The 26,332-nt window shown below is 52.9% G+C and overlaps 2 long non-coding RNA genes across 3 annotated transcripts; one reads left to right on the forward strand and one right to left on the reverse strand.

Moving 5' to 3' along the window:
- Window positions 1-579: 579 nt before the first annotated feature.
- LOC309860123 lies at window positions 580-5,898 on the forward strand. Its single transcript, XR_014309174.1, has 2 exons — window positions 580-1,986; window positions 2,082-5,898. It is a non-coding gene; the product is annotated as an uncharacterized lncRNA (long non-coding RNA).
- Window positions 5,151-25,751, reverse strand: LOC309860122. 2 transcript variants are annotated; one of them, XR_014309172.1, is made up of 4 exons: window positions 24,629-25,751; window positions 8,791-8,959; window positions 6,937-7,637; window positions 5,151-5,231 (listed from the first exon to the last, which is right to left on the reverse strand). It is a non-coding gene; the product is annotated as an uncharacterized lncRNA (long non-coding RNA). The 2 variants fall into 2 exon arrangements; XR_014309173.1 differs by lacking the exon at window positions 24,629-25,751 and having other exon boundaries at window positions 8,791-9,147.
- Window positions 25,752-26,332: the final 581 nt, after the last annotated feature.

Genomic DNA, 26,332 nt, shown 5'->3' on the forward strand with positions numbered 1-26,332 from the left:
TTTAACGTAACCAACGTTATAAATCTTTTTCACTTATGGTTTATGTCTAAGTAATCATTTCCTATCCCAAGAGTACAACATTATTCTTAAAAGCCATGTTTTCAAAGTTTGCGAGTGCCTTCTAGAAACTTCGCAATTCTAATAGCTAGAGAGGTGTTGGCAAGCTTTTTCTGTAAAGGGCCAGATAGTAAATATTTTAGACTTTGCTGGACCTACCAACACTTGTAAATTCTCAACTCTGCCATTTTAGCATGAAAACAGCCATAGGCAGTATGTCAGTGGCTGTGTGTGTGGCTGTGTTTCAATAAAACTTTATTGACAAAAACAGGCGGCAAGCCAGGTTTGGCCCACAAGCCGTAGTTTGCTCATGCCGATCAAGATGATCTAAGTCAAGGGTTGGGAGATCAGCACTTTCTTACGGTCTTACAGGTTCCCCACCAAGTCTGTGTAAGTTTGGGCAATTGGATTTGGAATTACAGATGAGAACAGTTATACGTGAAACAGATCGATTTTATTTCACAAAACCAAAGGACCCATCCTTCCATTGTGTTTGACACATTCTGGGCAGGTCAGTTGGCTACATCATGCGCTAATAAGACAAAAGTTGCGCATTTAGTTCTGAAAGCTAAATGGACGTGGGCCACAAATTAGCCCCAGTTCGGTAACGGCCCAGGGAAAGGGTTGGGTTTTCTCAAGCATTTACAAGGCCTAGTTCAAAATGAAAATGCAGAGCCCCTTGTTCAAAAATTACTAAGACTTTTAAAACAGTACAGCCAGGCATTAAACCAAGCACGGCGGGGCCCTTTGACCCCTGCGAAGCGGGCCCTGCATGGATTCCCCAGGAAGGAGGCTGGTTGAGAGGACGGAAGTCCACCTTCCTCACGAGTTTTAGAGAAATTCTGCGAAGGTCATGCTGACTGGCTGGCGAGTTACCAGCATCCATTAAATCCAAGGATTGGGAGGGCTGAGAACCATGGAGGCATTTCATAATACTTGTTGCACGTTCATGGTCAATTTTGAAATACGGATTCTGAAACTCTTAATTTTCCCACTGTTAGTGGATTTTCCCTCAATTGAAATGTGAGGGCCTAAGGATATCTATTTAAAGCTGCCGTCCGCCCTTTGCAGCAGAAGAATGGTGTGCTGGGCACTGGCTTTTTCAGAGCAGAGTTTAAAGAAAACTCCAGTTCTCTTGCGTCTGTCTTTGGTTAGCAGATAATCATCCTTGGAAAGAAACCTCTGGGAGCCGAGAAGTGGTTTCTGCTTCTGGGGTTTTGTTCTGAAACCCAGAAAGGAATAAATAGCATCACTCCCGAAACACGCCTGTTAGGATGTTTGATCTCAGCCCCGCAGCTGCTGTGGGACGGGCCGGCCCACCCACCCTTTGTGGTGGCCTCTCCTGGGCTCCGTAAGTACAGGGTTACTTGCAGGCCTTCAGGGCTGGCGTGGCCATAAAATCAACCAGTGCCACTTCCTCAGATCATAGCAGAGGCCCAGAAAGGCCAAGTGACTTTGCCTAAAGGCACACAGTGATCTGTTACAAAGCAGAAGCCTGAAAGCCGTCTTCCTGCCTCCCGGTCCAGGGTCCACATTCCTTCTTTCTCTACTCTGCAGCTTAGGTCCTTCCAGAGGGCAACTGTCACCTGCGGAAGCACGTTGGACCTTCCGCCATCCTCCCTGTCCTTCCTTCCTTCCTTCTGGCCGGACAATGGTCACCTGGGCTGGCCGCCTGAAGAGAACAGTGGACAAGGGGTGGGGGAGGTGACAAAATTATTCCGACTTCCTCTTCCTGATCTCTTTTCTGTAAGACCTCCCCAGTGTGAAACAGACGACTCTGGCAGTTTCGGACCCTGGATAAGTGCGAACTGGCAGAGCGTCAAGTTCAAACCCTCGTCTGGGTCTCAATGGCCCCCAGCAGCGTCCTTGCCAACAGGTTGCCCAGCTTGCGCTTGGCCACAGCCTGTGACGGGGAGCTCACTCCTGCCGGTAGAGTTCTGCCCACAGCACACCTCTGGAGCCCTGCACGTCTCCCTCGGGCCTCACAGACACCGTATAACTCTTCCGCTGTCTTCCCTCTTCAGAAGAGCATGAAGCTGAGGAAGGTAGTCCCCGATCTGCCTCTTCACCGCTTTGTCCCCGCGCCTGGCCTAGGATCGATGCTCCTGCAGACTGAAGTGACCAATAATTCTGCCTTTTTTCAGGTTAGAATCTGCCCCTATAAGACGCCCTCGCCACCCCCCTTCTCATTCTGTGGATCTTTGGGCCTCACCGAGAACCCTCTTGCACAGGGAAGATCATGGACTATTTGAAGAGCCCCCACCAGCCCCTCCGAGTTTTCCCTTCTCCAGAACAACACCCCTAGCACACTCCTGGCTCCCCCACAGACACGGGGACTGCACCGCTCACCCCCTATGTTTGTTCTTCTTTATGCGGGATGGTCAAGAACCAGCCCAGCTCTCCAGGTCATGTCCGCAGGCACAGAAGGGGCTCTGATGCCATTGTGTGTGTGTGTGTGTGTGTGTGTGTGTCTGTGTGTGAGAGAGAGAGAGAATGAGAATGACTATGAGTGTGTGTGAGTGTTGTCTGTGTCTGTGCAAGAGTGGGTGTGTGCTGTATGGGTTGTCTGAGTGTGTCTTTGTGTGTTGTGTTTGTGTGTGTGAGTGTCTGTGTGCATGAGAATGTCTGTGTGTGTGTGGTATGTACACACGTGTCTGAGTGGGGGTCTCTGAGACAGTCACATGCACGTGGGGACTTTGTCTGGGAAGCCCCGAGCACAGGGCCTGACCCCAGGAAAAGCTCAGCAGACTCAGCCACCGCTGTTGTCCCAGACCAGCGTGTGACCTGGGCCCCACCTCGTGACAAAGGTCCCCTGTTAGATTATCCATTTCCTTAGGGAGGGAGAGAGCGACCTGGTGGCTCGGTGGGTCCCCGCTGTGGGCAAAGTGTTTGTGTCCCCCCAAATTCACATGTAGAAATTCTAGCTCCAAAAGATGATCCTAGTAGCTGCGCCTTTAGGAGCGGATTAGGTCCTGGGGGAGGAGCCCCCGGGACAGGACAGCCCCCTCGTGAAGTAGACCCACGGCGTTCCTGCTCCCCTTCCGCCCTGGAAAGACACAGCAAGAAGGTGCACCTACGAGCCGGGAAGGCAGCTCTGACCGACCTCCAGGACACCCTCTCCTCTGACTCCCAACTCCCAGAACAGCGAAGAGTCAGGTTCTGCGGCGTGTATGCTCCCAGTGGGCGGTGGGCCGTGTTCTGCTACACAGCGGCCCCCGTGGACGAAGGGACTTTGCAGTCGGCAGGGATCCCCGTGAAGTGCACGACCCACAGTTCCGTTCAGAGAACCCACCAACCCAGGGCACGTGGGAGCCACAGTCCGTTCAGTGCCATGAGAAACAGTCGTGTTGTGTAGCTGGGGAGAGGAAATGGAACCACCGCCCACAGAGGGTAGACGTAAATCAACATTTCTCGTACTGCAGGGTCATAACTCGGGGGGGGAAAGGGAGCCCTTTCCAACCCACTCGCCGTGCAGAGAATCATTTTCACATCGGCTGCCCCCTGGATGGTGCCCCAAACCCTGAAGGCTGTGTTCGAGCCTGTGTTTTAGACCCGGAAACCTGAGAGGGGTCGTTTCAAATGAGTCCTCACAGTCACACCGAGTCAGGCCTGTCCCAGATCTTTCCGACTCCGTGACCAGGACCCTCGTCACTCAGCCCCAGAGGCCTCCGTGGGACTTCCTGACACGCCACCCAACAAAATGAAAACATCCCGGGCTGTCCTTGTGTGTGAGGAAACACACATCTTGCTGCCAAGAGTTGCCACCAAGTGGCTCTAAATTGGGCAATTGCATGATTTGTGAAATGAAGAACAGGATATGCTCTGACCCCTTGAACTTCTTCCCCGCCGAACTCTCTGGCCTTACTTGAGCTTTAGGGGTTTTTTTGCCGTGGCTTTTTGTTTTTTGGGGTTTTTTGGTTGTTTTGTTTTGTTTTGTTTGGATAGGGGTTGGGTGAGAAAGATAATCCTTTAACCTAAGCATTCAACAGTTGCTTCTTCCTGGCGAACCATCTCTTCCTGGAGGGTCGTTTCCAGAGACATCCAAAGGGGGAGTCCAGCAAAATGAAAACAAGGCAAACACGAACTAGGAGAAGTAGGTAGGACATCACCACAAAGGGCTGATATCCTCAAGAAACAGGCTCACGAGAAGGACAACCAGGAGAAAAGTGGGCAGCACAATGAGTCGGCAGTTCACGGAAGAGACAGAAACCATGAAGCAGCATAGGGGAAGAATGGAAAGTCTCACCTGTAGACAAACAAAAGCAAATTAAAACCTTAGGATGTTATTTTTCTATTAGATTACCAATGATAATACCTGGTCCCGGTGAAGAAGCAAAGAAACGTGCCCTTGGCATTGGGCAAAAGTGACATTGGGCATTTAAATTGGCACTGCCTTTCTGAAGGGTGGTCTGGCAGTGTGTGCGAGAAGACTTTAGGATGAGGATAAATTTGGCCCAGTAAATATTTTAAGACGGTCTCCCAGGGGAATTAGTCAAGACAGCAGCAGAACTGAATATACAAAGGTAGTCATTGAGTTGTTACGTATACTATTGAAAAGCCTGGAAAAAACAGGCCAAGTGTCCGACAATAAATCAGTGCTCCGAAAATGAAAGTAACCCCATATGAAGAGCTATGATACCACTGTTCCAATTCCACGGGGTCTGTAAGGCCAAGTCTGATGGCCTCCCACGAGGGGCGGCTGCTTCTCAGGCCAGCCCTGGAGCCTCTTCCTTCCTAAGGCTGTGATTCCCGCGAGAGGTGGCAGCAGTCAACAAATGATGCCCTGGAAGAATAGGGGACATGGGCCAGAGTCTTCTACTCGCATGGGTTTGAAGCCACGTGTTTTCAAACAGGAAGCTAATGAAACAAAATTGCATCTTGGGTATTTCCCCCTTGTGTGCTCCATCTCCAGGGCTGCCCCTGCCGCTCTGCAGAGGACACAGGGCCCATGTGGAAAGCCGCGCCAAGAGAAGGCCAGAAGTCCCAGTTCCTGGGCACCTCGCAGCTGTCTGGCCTTGGACCACTCGGAACACTACGCTCCTCTTCCAGACCACCTCTAGCTCAGGGCCTGGCCTAGGCAGGTGCTCCCGGGTGGCTGACTGGCTGCTGCTGCTTCTCCTGCTGCTTCCCCACCAGCCATCCCACTCCCGTGGACAGCAGCAATCTGGAAACGGCTGGAACGCCAGGGAAGAGAAATTTCAAAAGCTCAATATTGGCTCACATAAGAGGGAAAAACACTGACCCCCCCCCATCTCCTCACCCCCACCCCCGCCACACACACGCACTCCTCTCCATCACTGTGAGTTTTGGAAGGGATTTTGACTTAGTGGTATGCCAGTGTGATTGACCTCCCTATCCCTCCCCAATTTAAGGCAAGTGGCTGAGGCAGGCTGTTAAGCACAGAACTTATTTTTCCTCCAGCCTGAAGGGCTCCCTGCTTTGAGGGTCCTGGCACATCTGGGCGACCCCGCATCAGGCTCTGTGCTGTTTGGGCCTCACTCCACCCGCCTGCGCAGTCAGCCCTGGAAGGGGCGAGGGGTAGCTGGTCACGGCACCCAGCCTCCCCGCTTCTCTGGAGAACCGACCTTTGCCTGTGGGACGATGCCCTCCCCTAGACCAGGGCCAGAGTTGGAGGCACTCCACACTAGACAGGCCTCCTGACTCCAGGCCCCAACATGGGATGCGGTTCCCGCACCAGAGCTCCCCTCCACGGCTGCGGGATCAGGTGGAGGCAAGTCTCCCGCAGAGACCACATCCTACCTTCCCTCCGTCCCCTGCCCCGCCCGCTCCCTTCACTCTTCTGAGAACGCTTTTCCAATAAACCACTCGAATGAGCATCTCTATTCCAGGCTCTGCTTCAGAGAACCTACACTGAGACCAGCTTTAAGTCCCAGACAATTCCTGAGCACACCCTCTGAATGATGCCCCACCCCAGACACGGGTAACAAGAAGCCCCTGCCTCCTTCTTGGGGGTTCTGCTCCTTGGATGTGCTGTCGACATGGCCAGAGCCTAGGGAAACCAACATCAGTAGTTTCCAGGGTGGGTCCGGAGGCATATCCGTCTCATCGCTAGGTGGGCAAGCCTAAGGGAGTCTGCCAGCACATACATTTCAGAAATTCTGGCCTCAAAGTTAAAAGGATCTCTGCGCTGCTCTTTGTCTTTCATATTCAAATAGGTTGTGGGACCAAGACACAGCCATTTTCCACCTCTAGCACTGTGGGCTTTGGGGCCGGAGAAGTCTTTGTTGTGGGGGCTGTTGTGTGGGCTGTCCTGAGCACACAGAATGTTCCAGCACCCCCGGCCTCCACCTACTCAATCCCCAGTCCAATTTATGGAGACCAAACAATGCCTCAGACATTGCCAGATGCCCTCGCCCCGGGGCAGGGGTCGGTGTTGAGAACCATTGGCCTAGGGGACATCATCTTCAACAGCTCGTTTTGGTTTTTTCCCCTTCTGTTCTGCTTTTGGCTTTGTTTCGTGTTTTAAACATCTCTTAGAACTACAATTCTGCAGAACAGAATTTAGAAAATAGCTCGTCGAAACCAACCTCCATTTCAGAGTTGAAGGACCTAAGGTCCTGAAAGGGGACAAGGTCTACCCCACCAAAAACAGCAAAGCCCGTAACAACTCTGGAACCCAAACCCAAGGCCCTTGACCCAAGGCCGGTACCTGGTTCTGCTTCGTCGGGGGAGTAAAACTTCCTGAGGGCCCCACAAGGCAGCATGGATGGAGCCCACAGGGAGGGCCCAGTGTAACACCTGACCAGGCCCCCTCTTTGGCTGTGTCATCTCTATGTTCCTAAAGATCCAATCCGCTTATCCGTTTCCAAAAACAGAGTTGGCTCATTTTGTTTTGCTGAGGATGCTTCTGGGACATACCTTCCCACCGGTACGGAGAAATCCTGATGAGCACTTGGGAGAGGCCATCGAGGGAAAGGTCCAGAGCCCGGAGAGAGCAGCTCCCAAGCCCATTCAGAGCTGACCGAGGCTACGGATTCCTTTGTCCAGACCCATTTCACTCCTGACCTCCGCGCGGGCACATCGCTGCCGTGCCAGGCCACGGGTGCATACCTACAGTTTTGTATTCTGGCCCAGAGGAGCATCTCACAAGTTTTCAATTATGAGAAAGCTTTAACTCAAATCCCAGGAGGAGAAAACTCATTAATGTATTCAATCTGGCTTCTCTTGCTTCCTTCTCGATTTTGAAAATTATCATGCTTATAGGCGTCCCCCTGCCAACCCCAGCTGCCCACCTCCCACCCCCCCCCAACCAAGACCATTCTTTTCAAAAACAGCAGGGCTTTCCCTAACTTACCTTAGAAATTAAGTCTCAGGAAAAGCCGGCATCTAATTCATTTCACATGCTAAATTTTTACAATCGAAAAGCAAAATCTCAACTGTGCAGCTTTAAAAACATCTGTGTTTTTCTTTTGACTTTTGGGGATAATTATCCCAGCTCATATTGTGATTGCTAATTACTAAGCTAAACTAACCTGCTGAAGGGCTGGGGACGGGGGGGGGGGGGGGTGGGGGGGGCAGGAGTTCTTTTCAAAGCACTCTCCATCGAAGCATTAAATCATCTGAAAGTGGAAACAGAAAAGGCAGTGGTATCAGGAGCTCCTCCCCTGCCCTTCAGGATGCGCTGATGTCGCACCCTGCAGGACTCTCTCACCGGGGATTCCCGGTCTGGGGCTGGGGCAGGGGTAGGGGACTCGGTGGGGGGATTTAATTTAATCAAACCACTGGCTATGAATTCATTTTTCAGGAACAAATCATTAATTTGACTGAGAAGCTTTACTTTTACAGAAACCAGACAAAACCAGGATTCCAAAAACTCAACGAAGCCTATTTTGTGTTGAACCAAGAACCGAAAACAAAATGTTTATTATTTTTTTTAAAAAACTGACTTACAGCCAATGAGGGCATCGTGTAAAAGATGAACATCTAGTGAAGCTATGTGAACCGGAAAGGAGACCCTCTTTGCTTACAAGTGCGGCATCTGGACAAAACCTTCACTCTGGCCATTGGGCCTCCTGCGGAGTCCCCACCACATACCAAGTACTGGGGTCACAGGGTAAGAAGACAAGAGCGCTCCCGGCCCTCATAGAGCTCAGACTCTGCTGGGAGGAATCTAGGGAAGAAAGCAGGTGATTCTGAGCCAGGCCAGTAAGGACAAGTGTCCTTGACACTAAGAGGACCCCCTGCCCCCCTTTCCTGAGCAGAGAGAGGGGAGGCTGAGGAGGGTAAGCCAAGCCAGGGGTGTGGGTCAGAGCCAGCCCAGGAAGAGAAGGAAGGCACTGTAAGATTGGTGCAGACAGAAAGCAGCCCGTGACAAGGGTCCACCAGGGGCAACGGAGAGGTGAGCACAGCCCAGACCACCAGGGCACTGGATTCTGCCCCAAAGAGCCTGGCCTTTGCCCTGACAGTGCTGGGGAGCCAGTGAAGGCCCTAGACAGACGCATGACCAGATCGCAGTCCCACTTGGTATCCAGGTACTCTCCAAAATGAACTGGGCTGGAAACTTGTAATTCCAACATCGTGAGCCCTGATTCCCGCTGGGCTGTACAGGCTCAAGAAGACCCAGCCCCGTAATGAATCCCTGGGTCTGGGCAGGGTCTGAGGCTCCGGCCCCAGAGGGGAATCTCACCGCAGAGGGCAGCGGGACTCTGGGCAGTCCCGAATTTCTATCTCCGCAGCAAGCCCTCTCCCCAGGGGAAGAAGGGGCCCCCTGACCTGGGGACCAGGACGTGCTGGTGATTCCACGGCCACAACAAGAGACCAAGGACCGCTGGGCAACTTCACACAGGTGACAAAGAAAAAATCAAATGAAATCATGAATGCTTCCATGAACCCCGTCCTCATCCAACAAGGGAAAGGAATCCTTCGTACGGCTCAGACGCTTCTGGAGGAAATGACATGGGAGAAGAGAAGAGGAGGTAAGCACTGCTTAGCTTCAGGGGGCCTGGAGCCCTCCTTCGGCTCAGGTCATGATCCCGGGATCCCAGGATCCAGCCCCGCTGGACTCCCTGCTCAGCAGGGAGCCTGCTTCTCCCTCTGCCTCTGCCTCTCTCCCCGCTCACGCTCTGTCTCTCAAATACATAAATAAAATCTCTTAAAAAGAAAAAAAAAAAAAAAAAGATTGCTTCGCTTGAGGGGCAGGTGCCTGCAGAGAGAAGGTGGAGGGTTTACAGAGAGAGCAGCTCGAGCAGGAATTTGAGGAAGTTCCGCGCTGCTGGACCAACTTCCCCTTGTGTGACCATGTGTGACCCCAATAAAACCTTGTAAACATCTTTCTTAACACTCGTGGGGTCCCATGCGCGCTGGCGTGCTGCCCGTGGGCCCGAGGGGCGGCCTGGGGCTCATGGGGGTCCAGCTGCACGGGAGTCACACGGACGTTTCTCCTCACGCCCTCCCAACATGCCTGCGAAATCACGTCAGCGACCCCACAGCTCCACGGGGTTGGGAAACGGGCCGCCGCTGTCCCGCCGGAGCCCCGGACGGCCACGGAGCCGCTGGGACGGAGGCGGGCAGAGTGTCTGGGCTGCGAGATAAACGCTGCTGTCGCTAAACCAGCCCTGTGAGAGCAGCTGTGAAACAAGGACACGACTGGGGACGGCCCTGCTGGCCTCCCGGCCGGAGGGCACACGTGGGAAAGGCCGGGACAGATGGCAGCCCAGGCCCCCAGCCCAGAAAAGAGAAGAACGAGTCAGAGGTGGCTTCCTGGGTCTGACCCTGGAAAGGTGAGCTCAGGCGCCTGGAGGAGGCCTCACAGCCAGATGGACAGACTCCCTCAGGACGCCAGACCCCAGGATGCCAGAGCTGTCCTCAGCCCACAACGCCCAGGAGATTCCATCTCCTGACAGGCCAGCGTCCCCAGGGGATGAGACACTTGCCATGCTGTGACACCCAAGACAGCCTTGTGGGCGCGCGCTGGACTTCTCTCCCATGGTGGATCCCAGACCTGAGGAAACCAGATGTCAGCCGAGAAGGAGGGCCAGCGCCCAGCCCTGCCTTCCCGGGGTCAGGAGTGTCCTGCACCGGGCGCTGTGACTCGCCTGCCCTTGTTTGTGAGGAGCCTGGCAGGCTCTGACTTGGGGAACAGCCCTCCGGGTGAGCTCCTGCCTCGGTGCGGCTGCCAGTCAAGGGTGGTCCCATGGCCCGAGCCAGGGCACTCTGAGCTTTCTTCCCGGATTTGGGAAACTAGGCAGCTTTCCCGCTATGCCATCCCATCTGCAAGCTATCTGGTATCCTTCCAGAACATTCCTTCTCTGCTTACGCCAGTCGGAATGTCCGTTGCTAACAGTGGAGGAAGCCTGATGACCTTGAGAAGCAGCCTGAGGCCTCGCCAGTGGAACCACAAACCAGGTCACTGCCATTGCCAAAGTGCCACCTCTACTTGTCTCACTTCAGGAAGACCCAGAGGGTCCCTGCCAAGGCCTCTCAGCCTGGGCCGCTTTGCCGAAAGGAGAGGAAACACAAAGGAAATGGGGTGAAGGCAGAAAAGGAGGCTTAGGTGGGAATCCACTCAGGCTACCTCGCATGAGGCCAGGCACAGCACATTACCTGGTCACTGCGAGGCCAGCTCTGTTACCCCCACAGACGGGCCTCAAGGTTCCCTGCTAATCAGAGGTGAAGTCACACTCAAGCCCAGTCCCGGCCCTGCTCCGTTCCCTGCCCCGAACCCCTGACACCAGAGAGACTCCCTCCAGACCATGAATTAAGTTCATTTGTTCATGTGTTTCCCAGCCCCACAGAGGGCCAGGAGCTGGGCCCGGAGATGAGCATCATGGCTCCTGCCCTCCAGGTTAGAAGGAGCAGGGAGCGAGCATTCAGTGCCCTCCCAGTCCCTGTGCGGTGGGCCTTCTCTCCCCTAATCCTCCCACAGCCTGAGGGCAGAAATTCGTCTCCACCTGATGCTCGAGGCATCAGAGTAATCTGCCTGGGGTCACCCCGCTGGAACATGGCAGCACCAGGATTCCACTCCAAAGGCACCTTCTTGCCACCACCTCCTTCCAGTACAGAACAGGTGGCCCTCAGTGCACCCAACGCAGGAAAGGAGAGGTGGGGACCTCAGGACCCCAGGACCAGAAGGCAGGAGGACTGGAATGCAGCTGAGCAGGGGAACTGAAGGGTTGGAGAGCAGGAGCCGTGCTGTGGGAAGTCTTACACACTCACACTCACGCCACACACTCATACATACACTCACATGCACACACTCACACACATCCTCACACGCACACACTCATACACACTCACATGCACACACGCACACACTCACGTGCACACACTCACACGCATCCTCACACTCCCATGCACACTCACCACCTCGACAGTGGCAGGCTCCTTCTCCCAGAGCCACAGAGGGAGACCCCCCCAGGGAGGGCCTGTGCCAAGGCCACTACTCCAGCGGGGGACACCCACAGGACCTGTGCCAGAGTCGCCGGCCAGGCTGCTGCCGGGAAAGGTGGCCGCAGAGCCACAGCGCCTGTGGAATGCAGAGCAGGCAGACGCGTGTGGTCACTCGGCTCTGCCCAGCATCTGCTGCTTTCCCTCTCTCTCCTTTTTCCCTCATCCCAAGGTTTAATTTCAAGAGGGATCCCCAAACCCAGTATGGCCACTGCTCCTGCTCTGGGAGCCGAGATAAAGCGGCCAGTGGAATCGAAGGGAGCTCACACCAGGGGTTGTCGCCCCCCCCATCGTCTCGGGGTGCGTGCGGTCCCGGCAGCCCTGGCCAGGGCTCACTCCCAGCCCTGTCACCTTTGTCCCAGTTTTCTTGCCTCTAAATTGGACTTTCCAGAGCAGAACACTTCCCCGACACCCGACTCCCTGGGCACGAGGCTGGTGTGTTTGCTGTGGGATTTTTGATACGGGTTAGAAACCAAATGTCCAGCTCAGCAGTCTGAAAACCTGGACAGCTGCAAGAGACGTTTGGTCAACATTTTTTATTCCTGTACGGGGTCGGGCTGGGTGGGGGCCCAGGCCTACATTTAATTCATTCTGTCCCCGTATCTGCTCACTGAGGCTGATTCACAGGTGCCTGGGGGGTTGAAGGAAGGTTCCGAAGTCGGGGTGCGGGGGTGCGGGGCTGCTTAGAGCCCCTCTGCCACAAAGCGCACGCAGCCCCTCGGGGACGGCCCATCCGTGCTCAGCACATCAGAAGCAAGTCGCCCATTTTACAGAAGAGGAGATCAGGGTTAAGCGGGAGGAAGTGTCAGCTGGAATAACACCGGATAGGCTCCAAGTCGGCCTGCGTGATGGGGGGCCTCATCCGGTTCCCCAGGTTCCCAGGCTCCCCCCCAGGCCTGAGTGCTGACGTTCTAGCCCCCAGGGTCGGGCCGCAGACAGCCACGTGCTCTGTCCCTGATGGCCAAAGGCTCACATTCCCACCCAGCCCTGTGGGCCGCAGGCCGCGATGACAGCCCAGGACTTGGGGTCCCACCCCTGGCCCCCTAATCCGTGCTGGGCTACAGGAGGGACAATGACAACCAGGAGCACATTCAGCTGGGACTGGAGAGGGGCAGAATGGGAAGGAGCTCAAATCTCGTCATACTTAGAGCCGGCATTCCCTGAGCCCCAACCCCCGGCCCCCGGGGACAAGACTGCTGCAGCCACGTTGGGGGACTTGACTCCTGACAAACCCCCACGGGGAGGGTCCTCGGTCCCCACCCCCAGGAGGCTCCACCCTGGTGGTATCCGTGGCTCTGCCTGCACAGAGGCCCCTGGACGAACTCTCGGGGGCCAGCAGGGTCCCGCTCTCTGACCCGGGTGCCCTAGGCCCCCGCTGCCAGGCAGGTTAGCCACCACCTTTTTTATTTAAATTCAGTTCATTAACACATAGTGTATTATTAGTTTCAGGGGTCGAGGTGGGTGACTCATCAGCCGCACGAAGACCCGGCGCTCACTCCACCACGTGCCCTCCTTCCTGCCCGTCCCCAGCCGCCCCATGCCCCTACCCCTCGCCCCACAGCAGCCCTCAGTTTGTCCCCTAGAGTGGAGTCTTTTATGGTTTGTCTCCCCGTCTGATGTTGTCTTCCTTTCTTCCCACCGCCGCCTCAGATTTCATTCTGGATGCACACTCCCCAGCCCTGGTGCAAGCCACACTCTTCAACCCGGGAGAAGTTACAGACCCTTCACAACACTGCACACTTGTGAATGCCATTTCTAAAAATAGAGCCAGCCTCCCATTTATAGTTCCCATATTATATGTCACAGTGGCATGCTGCTCTGTGTTACATGTGAGCGGGGGTGGGGGGCAGGGGACTTGCCAGAGTGTCCCCTCCCAGAGGAAGAGCGAGTCTGGAATCAAAGGTCCAGAAACACCCACTTCAGGAACGCGCTGGGCTGCAGGACTGAGACCTGGGCACTCCCCGGGGGTGGGGGGAGAGGGGACCTGCGCCCCCCCGCAATGACACAGTGTGGGGGTCACAGGGCTAAAGTCCTCCTTAATAACACCCAAAAGAGTTCTTTAACCAGATCCTTATAAACCAGCCAAGGGATTAGTTCGAAGAAACAACGCTGATAACACTGGTGACAGCAAGGAAGAGGGAACGCGGTTCTCCGCACGCCATCGGGCCACGTGTACTCACAAAGTCGTGTAACACGTCATCTAATGTAGCGCTCGCAGCCGCTGGTAGGCACCCCACGACCCCCATTCTGGTTGAGTCTTAGCGACCAGATGCACGGCCGCGTGGCTTGGGGGCATTGCAGCAGGCAAGCTCCCAACCTGGTGACCGCCAGGTCAGACCTGGAACGTGCCCAGAGCGTCTCCTGAGAATCCCCTTGCCTGGAAGCATGCAGCAACCTTCAAATACGGCTGCCCAGCCCCGTTGTCAGAGGCCTGGCCTCAAGGAAGCTTTCGGCCATAAGCTGGTTCAGATGCTCCTTTTATGGCTGATTTTCTAGAGCCCACTCTACTGTGCCTCACGCTTCTGGTGGCAGAGCCGTCATTTCTCGGCATCCAGGTTTGTGTGTGAATCACGAATTCCCCGACAGCGCAGGAGGCTGGGGCCTGTGTCCTCGGTGTTTCTGTGGCTCTGGTTCTTGTGCTCCTGTTCTAGCTGCTGCACAGAACCGTGTGGGGCTGAGCCCAGGACCCTGCTTCTTCCTTAGTACAGAAGGTATTCTTTGTATCTCTCCTGGCATATGCATTTATGGCCCCTCCTGGCTTTTTGACAATTTGCAAACAATTTTTTTTTTTACCACTTTCCGAGATGCCTTTTCTGGATCCTCAGACCTGGAGCCCGGTTGTTGGATCTCCACAGTCCTCTCCCTCTGGGAGGGATGTTTATCTACCTGCGAGAAAGAAACCGCCTTGCCTTTCCAGGTCTCACCTTGTGCTGGGGGAACAGCCCCATAACCTTTTAACCTTCCAGAAGCCACCTCTGGACACATGGTGAAATACGCTTCCTTCAACCCAATAACATTTAAGCTGGCAAATTCCTGGCAAGCTGAGATACCCCTCCCGGAAGAAGAGTGCAGTGTCTCAGTCGTGACCTCTCAAACGGGGAAACTCTGGTGCAGCCACATTATGGAAATTAAACCCACCTTTACGTGCGTCAGGGAGGTAACTCAATAGCCCAGAAATTCTCCTTTTTCCAGGAGAAAATGCAATTAGGCAGATTTTGATTACATATGAAATTCTAAAATGGTCCTGCAGCCTTTTTCTCCCTTTTTAAAAGATATAAGCAAATGAGGGCTCTTCGCACCTGGCAGCAGAGCAGGGAGAAGCCTAGAATCTTAACACCATCCAGGCCTGTGAAGGTCAGCACTGGGGGGAGGGGAGGCCAGGAGAATCAGGATTCTGCTGGCGTCTGCCAGTGGGATCCAAATTTCAATCTGGAAACAGTTGACCTTGAGCCGCTTTAAGGAATAAGGCAACGTGGAGCTGAGAAAGGGCTCTGTCACCATTACAAAGGCCTCCCTTTGCACCCCAGTGGAAAGATGGGGGGTGGCAGTTTAAGGACCAAGACCTCCAAACCTGCCCAGTTTTGTTCACTGCATCTGCTTCCAGAAGACCTTCCAGGAGCCCTATGCCATCTCCAAATAGGCTTTTTCCATTCTTGTCACTACAGCAGGGCGTTTTCTCAGTGCAGCTTTCCCCGGGGGGACCTGTTCTTTGGAAGGAACAAAGTGCTTGCTGAGCACTTACTCTGTCTGATTCTTTCCGTACAACTACCCTTAACACATCACAGAAAATAAACTGGGGCGTGCTGGAGCGACCTGGAGAAGTCCACGTGGCTAGGAAGCCTGCTGGAGGCAGGATTCAAACCAAATCTTTGTGGCAAAGCCTCTGTTCTTTCCCCCATACTTTGCTCCCTCCCAAGAAAAGACTAAGCGGGGATCACAACAAAGGAATGACTCTCTAATGGTGGGACTTTCACCGCTGGCTCTTGTGTCCCAACAGGCTACAAAGCAGCCACTCAGGTCTGCTCAGGTGACACCAGCATGTCTGCGGGACACCCGTGGTGCTGGGCCCAGGCTGTCTCTTCCGAGAGGGGTGGTGAGAAGTGTCTTCTAAAGGAACAACCGCACAGCTTTGCAGTTTGCAAAACAGGCTCCTGCTCCTCTGCCCACGGAATTCTCACAAGAACATTGAGAGGGGATCGTCATGCCTACTCTGTAGATGAGAAAACTCAAGTGCACAAAGAAAACAATGATATCTGGATGCGAAAGACCTCATACTCCTTGTCTGCTTCAGCATAACCCAAAAAAGTGGTTTTTTGACTTAAAGTTCTCTCCAGTACCACTTCTGACTTCATCAGATGATGTATGTTTCCAAAAGCATATTTTAATGTTTCCAAGACTGACTGATTTTTAACTCCCCAGGACTCAGCACCAGACATCAAAAACTGTGTTTTGATAAAATAGAAGGAGAAAGACGGAAAGGACCCACTTACATTTTAAAGGTTTGTTGTGGGTTGTTGTTTTTTTTTTCCTCTGCAGCCAAGCACAAAAAGTTGAAGGGAATCTGTTAACATATTGATTGCTTTGAGCACTATTTTAAATTAGCTTTCCGTTCCCCTCCATATGCTTTTCCATTAAATTTAAATAAATTAAAGTTCACATTTCTGGAAGAGATATGCTGGGTCCTTCTCAGGATTTGAGACGAATTTATCAGCCAGGTTCACGCTGTCAGATATCCAGCAGCAGCCCTTGGGGATGGCACCGGGACGAGGCTCCTGGAGCCCACTTGGAGTCTCTCAGGAACACGCTATGGGACTCAGACGTCACCCTTGCCCCCCATGGGACCAGCCTGGCTGCTGTCACCACACACTGACCCAAAGAGGGTTTCAGGCACCGCTTGCCAACTGTTGAGCCTGTGCTGCCACAAAGGGTCATTGTTTCTGTCTGCTCCCGCTACTGAGACACACAGTGGCCATTGGGCTCTTCTGGGGCACCTCGCTGCTCCCTCCCCACCGTCATCCCAGGCCTGTGGCAACCACACCTTCACCCCCCACGATCACGCACAACAGATGAATTGCAATAGTTAAGAAATAATAATTAATACTACACTCGCGACTCTCTTCATTGCATGTCAGAAACCGTGCTTGGGTTAGCTTTGTGGATGTGGAAAAATCATTTTCCCTCTATCCTTCTAGGCTCTTCACTGAGCTCCCCCTCTTATGAGCAAAACGGATGAATGGGAGAAAATCAAACAGAAGCTTAGTAACATGTATACTTCCTGCATACACGGAAGAAACCCGATGAAACTGAGTCACTCTCCAGAATGGCCCAAGTCAATCCCTTAAATGCCATCTCCAGCCAAAGGCAGAAGAAGAAGTTAGGTCTGGGAGGGGGTGGCCGGTTAAGGAGGTTATCAGGAGAAGCACAGTAAACAAGGCTAAGGTTGTTGGCAGATAAAAGTCCTTGCCCTCCACGTGGGTAAGAGCTGCTAGAGGCTCAGCCATGCTCCCTTCCTGGTGCAGAGAGGGAAACAGACAGTCCTACACAGGCAGCTGTCCCTTATACATGGAGACTAGTGTCTCCTACAAAAGGGCAATGTCCATTCAGTTTTCAGAGCTATTTCTTAAAAGAAATCAGCCTAAAATTATCCTTGTGCCAAAGAGACATATTTGGGATGACATATCCTGCTCCCCTTCAGTGAAACAGCGTCTTGCATAAGGTGAAGGGCAGAGTTGGCTTCTGGCTTGACTATACCCAAGGATTCATTCAGGGTCCGTCTGTTTGTCTGTCTCTTCCTCTTCCCTCTTCCTTCCTCTTCTTTCTCTTTACGGGTGTGGCCCCCTCCCCCATGCAGATAGGCAGTGGGGGTCAGGACACCTCTGTGGTTCCCCCTTAATGGTGGGGCTCCATCAGGCTGCTTTGAGACCGAGGCCACACTTCCCCAGAGTCTCTATGTGTCCTGGACAGAGAAGGCCTCTAGTTCTCACAGAAGGCTCTGAAACACAGAAACAATTGCCCAACCACCTCTGAGGACTTATGTGGGACCCCGGAGCCTGGGAGTAAGAACTTGAACCAAGTCAGCCATTGCAGCAACACCTCTTCGAACATCCTCAATGATGAACTTGGGGGACGGGTCCATAAAAAGGGGTCTGAGGAAGAGGAGCGGCAGTGACATTCTGAGAGAAACCACCAAAAGTGAAGGAGGTGACGCACACAGAGGGAGGCTGACCTGCCAGTTCCCTGACCCAGCGGGGTCTTGCACTCTGAGAGGAGAAATCCACGGTAGAGCGGAACAGGCCCCTGCCCCAGGCACCAGCAGCCCCGTTGATGGAAGGCCTCTCAAGAGCTGGCATTGAGATGTGGACCATGACAAGGCAGAGAAGGAGCCAAGGCACCAGCTCAGCTGGGGTGAGGGGGTGGGCAGTGGGGATGTGGGCAGAGTTAGCCGCTGTCTGAGAGCAGCAGCACACCGCGGGCAGCAGAAAGGTGAACGCGGCAGATACCGGAGAAGGAGGGTCCGCAGGGCAGAACATCACACCTCTGGGGACACAAGGGGACCTCAACCCCACAATGGCAACTCCCAGAGGGCAGAGGTAGCTAGGAAGATCCCAGGCAAGACGAGCTCTGGTGTGAACGCAGGGTGGAGAAATCCACGCCGAGAGTTGTGGTTTTGCAGCAAACGTGACTCATTTTCACCAGGAGGTGAAATTCTTTTCAGACAGACCCAAAATAGTATTTTAGGCTCATCTGGCAATATATCTAGTATAACTGGCATGCATGGGTTTTCTAAATATAAGGGTTGTATTTCTAATGTTTCATACGAAGGCGTGTGCGCACGTTCGGCAGATGAAAGGTCTCCACTCCCAGCGCCCGCCCCCCAACACCACTCGGCGGACCCTGGGAGACCACCATAGAAGGCTGGGGTTTAAGTTCTGGTGTCTCCATCGGGTACATGGTCTACTCTGCTTGGGAAGGAAGAAAGGAGGAAAAGGAAGGAAAGATGTTACTACAAGACTTTTCCCCCAAAATCATTTACAGCATAATCTTTAAATCCTTGGTTCTAGCACAGGGACCATTTTTATTTTTCTCGCTTACATTTTGGTCCTTTTCTATGCACATGTTAATTTTACACATATGTATCTTAAGAGTTATAATCTTTCCATCCATGAGATGATTTTTTTTTTAAGATTTTATTTATTTATTTGACAGAGAGAGATCACAAGTAGGTAGAGAGGCAGGCAGAGAGAGAGAGAGGAGGAAGCAGGTTCCCTGCTGAGCAGAGAGCCCGATGCGGGACTCGATCCCAGGACCCTGAGATCATGACCTGAGCCGAAAGCAGCGGCTTAACCCACTGAGCCACCCAGGCGCCCGAGATGATGTGTTTTTATCTTAACATTTTCTTAACATTTCCCTACATTTCCCCACACAGGTTTGTTTTTTTAAAAAAATAATTCAAGTGAGTAAATGTGAAGATCTAATTGGCTTTATCAAGCCATTCATGAATGGCGCAGCATCCCACTAGCAACCAGACGGGTGTTCCAAGAAGTTGGTCAAAATGGAAGGTTTTTATAGGCAGGAGGGTGGGGCAGGAACCTCATTAGCAAAAGAAATGATTGTGCCAGGCCAGGACATGTCTTTTAGTCTTTTAGGGGGGGAAGGGAACAGCAAGTCTTTTGTCTTTTTTTTAATCTCCTTTTTTTTTTTTTTTTTTTTTTTTTTAAGTGATTGCCTCCCTAAAGCTGATCAGAACATTTCAGATGGACTTTGAAAAGGTGGCATTCCTGGAATAGGTTGAAACTGTAATTAGGTCCTGGTAGGCTGCCTCATGGGAGGAAAATGACTCCACTTGGGGCTTTTTTTTTTTCCTTTTTCTAACAGGGTTGGACGACCAGATACGTTCCATTGAGTAGACATGCCACGATATAACTAAGCTCTTATTTTTGGATTACAGTCGTTTCTGGTTCTCTGTGTTTTGTTTTTCTATTAAATGCACATGATAATGAGCCTCTTGGCACGTGTGGCATTTGTTCGTATAGAGTTTCAGACGCTGGAATAAGCACTCAAGTTGTCTAAATCTTTGTAGTTCTTGCTTTATCTCCCCATTTTGTTTTCCGAATACACCGCGCCCACGGATCCGTCACGCTGCAGGCATCACCTCAGCCTCAGAGTTAAACCAAAACTGTTCAAAACTACACATTCTTAAATAAGTCCAAACGGTGTCCCGGCTTCATCTCTTTTGTTGGTAGCGATTTGTTCGTACCTCATGAATGATTTCAGTCGTCTTTGCTTGGATATTCTTGGGAGTCTTGTTGTTTTTATAAATTCAAGTGGACTCGGACTTGGATATTATTATATTGTGTTAATTATACTATATTTGTTATTTACATTATTATATGTTATATTGTGTTGTATTAATTATATTATATTACATTATATTATATTATATTATATTATATTATATTATATTATATTCTTCACCAGTCATATTTTGAAAATCACGTTATTTTCATTTCTGGTGTAAGTATCACCCCAGTGCATTATCCCTTAAATTTCTTTTCTATTGTTGTCATCAACCTGAAGTTTGTAGACCGTACTTATGGAACTCATCTCTGTCACTGTGGTTGTTTCTACTGCTTGTGAGATGAGCAATTCATCCAGAGAGGTGATAAATACTCTATTTTCTGTTCTGCCCGTTTATCTAAAATTTAGTTTTCCGTATTTAATACTTGAATCTGCCTGGGCTTTAGGAGGTGTATGGTGCTTTGTGGATCCAAGCTAATCTTTTCTTCCAAATAACTATGTTATTAGCCAACACGATTTAAACACACTACTTCCTTAGCACTTACTTTGGAAAGTGGACTTTATCAATGCGAACATTTTCCATACTCCATTTCTCTGGGCCCGCGCCAGCTCTGAGGTTTCAATAATTTTGCCTGATAGCATGTTCTCGGGCACGGCAGCCTCAGCTCACACCTCCTCTCTACCCCTCACTTTGTTGCTCTTAATTTCAAGAACATTCTTTGAAAGTCTTGCTTATTCCTGTTTTTCAGAGAGGACTTCAAAGCTTATTGATTTTAAAACATCTTTTGGGGATTTTGATTGGAATTGCGTTGAATCCATACATTAGCTTGGGGGAAGATAGACATCTATTCAATATTTTATCTTGCCGACCAAGAGCATAGCTTACCTGTCTATCCCATAAACTCCCTTTAAAAATTAGCCTGAGTAATTCAGTTTGAAGGGCTGTGTTCCAGTTCCAGCTCGGCCTCTCTCTGGTGCCAGAATTCCAGCAAGTGCTCCTTTCTCCACCCTGACAATGAGGGGTTGCATGGGTTAATTGTTTAGAGAAGCAGCAAATGCTGGTTTCTTCTCTCTCACCGCCTGCTGCTCAGGTCAGGGATAGGTTGGTCTTCCTTCTTCCAAAGAGTTCTTCTTATCTGCCACTGGAGATAACCCTTTCCTCCTGCCCCATCTACCTCATATCCAAGTGACAATGACACAGTGTCATTGGACACCGGATGACCCTGACCCCTTGCCTGCGATGATCTGAATCTCAGCCTCCGACTCCCATCACCACCCTCAAACTACGTGGCCTCCAAAAACACAAATTTCTACCGCCTTCCATCTTTTCAGCCTGCTAGCTTACAGGATGCCATGCTCAGTGCTCTGTGACCCTGCGGAGACCCCCTAACCACTGACCCCTTCATTGTCTCACTACCCAAGTGGTCCCCCCATATTCACTCACCTTGCTCATACCAGGTCAAGTCTACAATCTTGACGGACGGCTAGAGGCTGCCAGGGCCACGCGACAGCCCCTTGGCCCCCACCCCCATGCTCCACGCACCCATTGCTTCTCCCTGCGAGCACCCCCAACCAGGGCCTCAGCCTGACCTTCGTGGGCCCTTCCTCCATGCTATGGACTGAATTTTGTCTTCCCCACATTCATATGTTGGAGCTCCAACCTTCAGTGTGAATGCACTTGGAGAAAGGGCTTTTAGGAGGTAATTGCGGATTATTAGAGTCGTAAGGGTGAAATTCTAATCTGATAGGACTGGGGCCCTTATACAAGGAAGGGAGAACTCTCTCGCTCTCTCCATGTGCATACACTGGGGAAAGGTCATAGAAGCACACAGCAGGAAGGTGGCATCTACAAGCCAGGAAGTGGGATCTCACGACAAACTAATCTGCCAACATCTTGACCTTGGACTTCAGCCTCCAAAACTGTGAGTTCTGTCATTGAAGCCACTCAGTCTGTGATGTCATGTTACGACAGTTCAACCAGACTTACACACTCCCTACGAAAATATTAAAAATTATTTTATGACTGTATAGTTATCAAGATAGACATACAAATATTATATATTAAAACATTTTCTTTAACTATAAAGTTCATTTTTTCCCTTCTAATAAAAAAAAAAGGAACCATTTTCATGAGCCCCAGAAGGATCTCAGGTCCTGGGCATTGCGTCTATGAAGGTTGATGGACCAGATGGTGCAACCCAGGGCTTCTCTGGGGCCACAGCAGGGTGCTCAGCTGCAAGGAGGCTGTCCTCTCTGCCCCCCAGGAGCAGCCCCAGCTAAGGATGGGTCGGGGTCAGCGGAAGTAGATGACCCCCTCGTCCCTGCCTTTGGGAGGGAATATTCTGAAGCGTTCCGCGTGCTCTTGTAGAAGTCCGCAGTGAGCGTGAGCCCCTGTTGCCCATGGTGGAAACCTGCAGTCAGGGAGCCTTCACCGAGCCAGCTTGCTTCCCATCCTCGCCTGGCTTCCCCCACCCAACCCGCACCTCTTAGTATCACCCCCCAAATAAACACGAGCTTTACTTGCTCTCAAATCCTTGGCTTCAAGGTCTGCTTTGGAGGAACCCAGTCTTAGAGGCAAACATTCTCTTGCAAACACAGTGGAACTCTCTTAACCAACTTCTACTTAGCAAGGCTCTGCAGTAGCGCCCCTCTGCTCTCCCCCTGGACAAGGTGGCCCGATGTTGTCAACACATGACTGCGCTGGGCGGGAGGGGACGCCTTCGGGTCCCTCGGCCACCTCTGCTCCCACGCGTCCAGCCCTGAATTTGCCCGGAGTGGAGGTGATGGTCCCAGACCTGTCTGCGCCAGTTTTGTTATTGCGGTGCCGTCGCCGTATTAAATGTGATACAAGCTAATGAAATATGAATGTAAAAAGAGAGTTGCTGCTTCTACGGCAGTGAAGCTGAGTACACGGGCGAGACCATATAAAGACAAGGTGTTAAAAAGCCTCCCGATCCGACCAGAGGTAGGCCGCCATCCGTAAGAGACTGGAAAACATGGTAAAAACCTGGAAGGCGTCTGAGCCACATTGCTGCGCAATAGTGAAGTTCTCTTCCTGCCGAGAAGTCAAGTGTCACTGGACATAGGAGATGTTGCGCTTCGGTATGGTAGAGAGCCAGGGCGGGAGTGGGGGCAGGGTGCGGAAGGTGGGAGGGGTCCTCTGTGTTCCTAGGTCTCCAAACCCATTATCCTCTCTCCCCAGGATCTGGGTCAGGGCAGGATGCATCTCAGACAAAGACCAGTGTCTAGCTCTAAACCCCTCCCCTCTCCCAGCCTGGAGAATTTTCCCCTCCCCCCTGGTGGTGAAAAACCAGCTCACAAGTAATCATCAAAACTGTCATTAGGCCACGACCTCAGGCCAGACTCCTCCTCTCCTGCTGAGGCCCAGACTCTGAGGTCCTGCCCCCCTCGGAAGAGGGCGGGAGGACACATAAAGGAGGACCCCAGAGGAGCATCATCACACCCACCTGGTTAACTTTGCATCCTCATCCTCCCTTCGTCCAATCTCCCCTAAACCGTGGGGAAGATGTGGGGTTCCTGCCCACCTCCCACCTCCTCTGGGCTCTGCACACAGGTCCCGGGGCCCAGGACACAACCTGAGCCCTGTCATCCAGCAAGAGGGCTGCGCCTGCCTGTGCCCAGGATTGCCCTGTGTCTGCCAGACCCGCTCTGGGCACCTGGCCGCGTGCTCGATGGATCCTGCTGGGGAGGCCACCACGTGAGTACGAAAATGCCCTCTGGCTCAGGCCCCCTATGCTCCTGGGGTCTGAAAGGACTTCCATTGCAGCGATGGACCTTTTCCTGAATTATCAAGTTCCTCCCTGAAGGCCCTAAGTAGGGACTCTACGTCACGGGCTCTTACCACCTGGAATCTGCAGGCACCAAGCAGGACATGGAGGGAGCAGGACAGGACGGGAAGAGAAGGCAGTGCTCCTGAGGCCGCTTTCCATTTCCTCCGCATTCCGAGCCTTGGGACTGCGGGGCAATGCGGACTTGGCCCATAGGAGGGAAAAGAGAGGGAGGAGAGAGGGGTAGAATGTGCAGGGGGTGGTGGTGCTCATGGCCACCCGGGTCTGGAGGGGCTCAAACAGCCAGGACCAGGGTGCCTCCCAACACAGCCTCAGAGATGGCGAGGGACTGACTCTGATGGGCTTCCGTCCTAGGTGAAGCTGGGCTAACTCGGGCCCCCTCCCGGTAGCCTGGCAGCTGGGGTGTGCTGTTCCAGGGGCCAGGCAGCTCCGCCCACCCTTCACCCTCAGGCCAGAGCAAGTCTAACGAGGCCTCTGCTGTCACCTGCCGTCTGCTCCTAGGGGCTTCATCCACAGCCCAGGTATTAAGTTTATCAGCCTCTTTCTCTGAGGTCTGGCTGCCCACCAGCTTGTCAGCTCCATGGGGCGAAGAGCCCACCTGCCTCTCTTGTTCTGTGTTCCAGCTGCAGAAACCAGCGGGGCCTCTGCCCGAGGACCTCAGGTGACACCCTGTCGGAGACCCCCCCGCCCCGCCACTTCTGAGGGCTGGAGGAACCCGCTCCCATTTCTGTGTCTGGGGCTGGATCGACCCTTCTGGAAGCCCTGACAGTTTGACCAAATACACAGCACATTTGGAGGCCGCCATGTGGAGATAGTTTGGAACGTTCCCAATGCTGCCATAAAGATTAAAAATTCATCTTGTGAAAAACAAAAGGCAAGTGTAACTCACCGGGAAGTGGGCTCCGTTGCCTGAAAGCTGATGCGGGCGGCCCTCCACGCATCTGCGCTGGGAACACATGGTCCCCTCTTACCTGAGATACTGCGATCAACGCCCTTTTTCCTGCCCCCCTCCTGCCCCAGAGAACAGGCCCCAGTGGAGACCCAGCTTTTCTCCTTACCTGCGGGGATGCTTTCAACTCTGCGGGCGTGGGAGCGGTTCCTCAAGCCGAATTTTCATTCCAGCTGCTCCCCGGTGGCCTCCGAATCCCAGACGGCTGAGCTCACCCGAATAGGTTGGAAAGTTCAGTCTCCTTGGCTTGTGCCCCTCTGTTCCTGTGAGCGGGCGACGAGGCCAGAAATCACATGCCTTCAAGGTGATGGACACACCGGGCCGCTTCACACAGTTGATGACGGGAGCAGAGACCGAGGCCAGATTGTCCCACTTTGCACTGAATTCCCAGCAGGGACCCGCGGCCTTTCTCTCACGCAGCCGCCATCAGCCGCTCACTAAAATAATTTTTTGACGCTCCTCCGGAAGAGTATTGATCGTTGAGCAAAGCAGAGTGGTTCCGCCACACGGAGATGTGTGACCACGTGTAGGCGGGTGCTCCGGACGCTCATGTGGCTCAGAGTCTTACACACAGAGAGATCTGTGGTCCCGTTCCCACTCCACGATGGCTGCATATGGAGCAGAGAATATGTGTCCCTGGGCTTGGCCATGTGGTTGTGTTCACTAGGTCCAGCAAACAGCCCGAAATGGGCCCGTGTGGTTGGTGGGGTCCGCCATCTCACCCCGGGGGTCCTCGTGAGAGAGCATGCTTCAGGAGCTGCTGCCCCTTCAGCCACGTCCCAGAATGAGACACGGAGCAGACCACGTGCCCTGGTGGCTTCCAGGTCAAATGCGATGCCTGACCTACGGGCACACGGAACCCCAGACTGCAGCCCAGCCGGAAAGCTCAGAACCAGGAGCGCAAAGCCTCCGCCAGCCCCACTGAGTTGCAGGTGATCCGAAGAGCCACGAGTGAGATTGAGCAATTGTTGTTTGAAGCTACTGGATTTGGTGGTGGCTCGTTACGCAGCACTCTCGCGGTAGTAGCTGACTGATGCAATAGCCAAGCTCATACAGAGTCATGGAACACACACACACACACACACATCCCTTTTCAGTGAATACAAGTGGTCACCATCCCAGGAGACAGGACGCTCCCCGCTGCCGCCACATGGTCCTCTGTCTCCGATGCTTCCAGAGCCACCGCCGGCTCTGCCTGGTCTTCCCGGGGCCAGCTGCGTCTGTAACATCCACGGCCGTGCCGCTCCGAACGCGACACTCTTTATCGTGTCAAGTTGCTCTCCCGTTCTTTCTGCCAAGAAAACGGTGCTTTTGAAGCCCTGGCAGCTTGCTATATTTTTCCCCCTTCCTACCCTGGTTGCTGAACGCCTGTCAGACTTGTGACATCCCGTTCTCTCAAGGGGAAAAATTATAGCTGGGATGTGTGCAAATGTGCAGCGTCCACATCCTTGCTGTTGGCGCCCCTGACGGGCCTGCTTTGCCCACTGTCATCACAGCTGCTCCAGTGACGGCCGCAGACTGATCCGTTCTGTTATCAGAGAGAAGCAGGTGCCCCTGCTCTCCGCCGGTGGCTGGTGGTGGAAGAGGAAAGTCAGGGCTGGAAGAGCCCCACCTCCTCCCATCTCAGAGCCCTCGGCAGGCCGGCTAGGGGACAGGCTTCGCCACTTCCTGACACCACGGTCCCCTGGGCAGCCTCGGGAGACCCAGAAAGGACCTCCAGCCTCACAGAGAACCCCGAATCAGGCCCCACCCTGCTGGGGCGGACTGGAGACTGTCTACACAGGGGACCACACGCTAGTTCACTTGGGAGTAT

The sequence above is a fragment of the Mustela nivalis genome, assembly GCF_964662115.1.
Source record: "Mustela nivalis genome assembly, chromosome: 2".
In the NCBI taxonomy this organism is placed as follows: Eukaryota; Metazoa; Chordata; class Mammalia; order Carnivora; family Mustelidae; genus Mustela; species Mustela nivalis.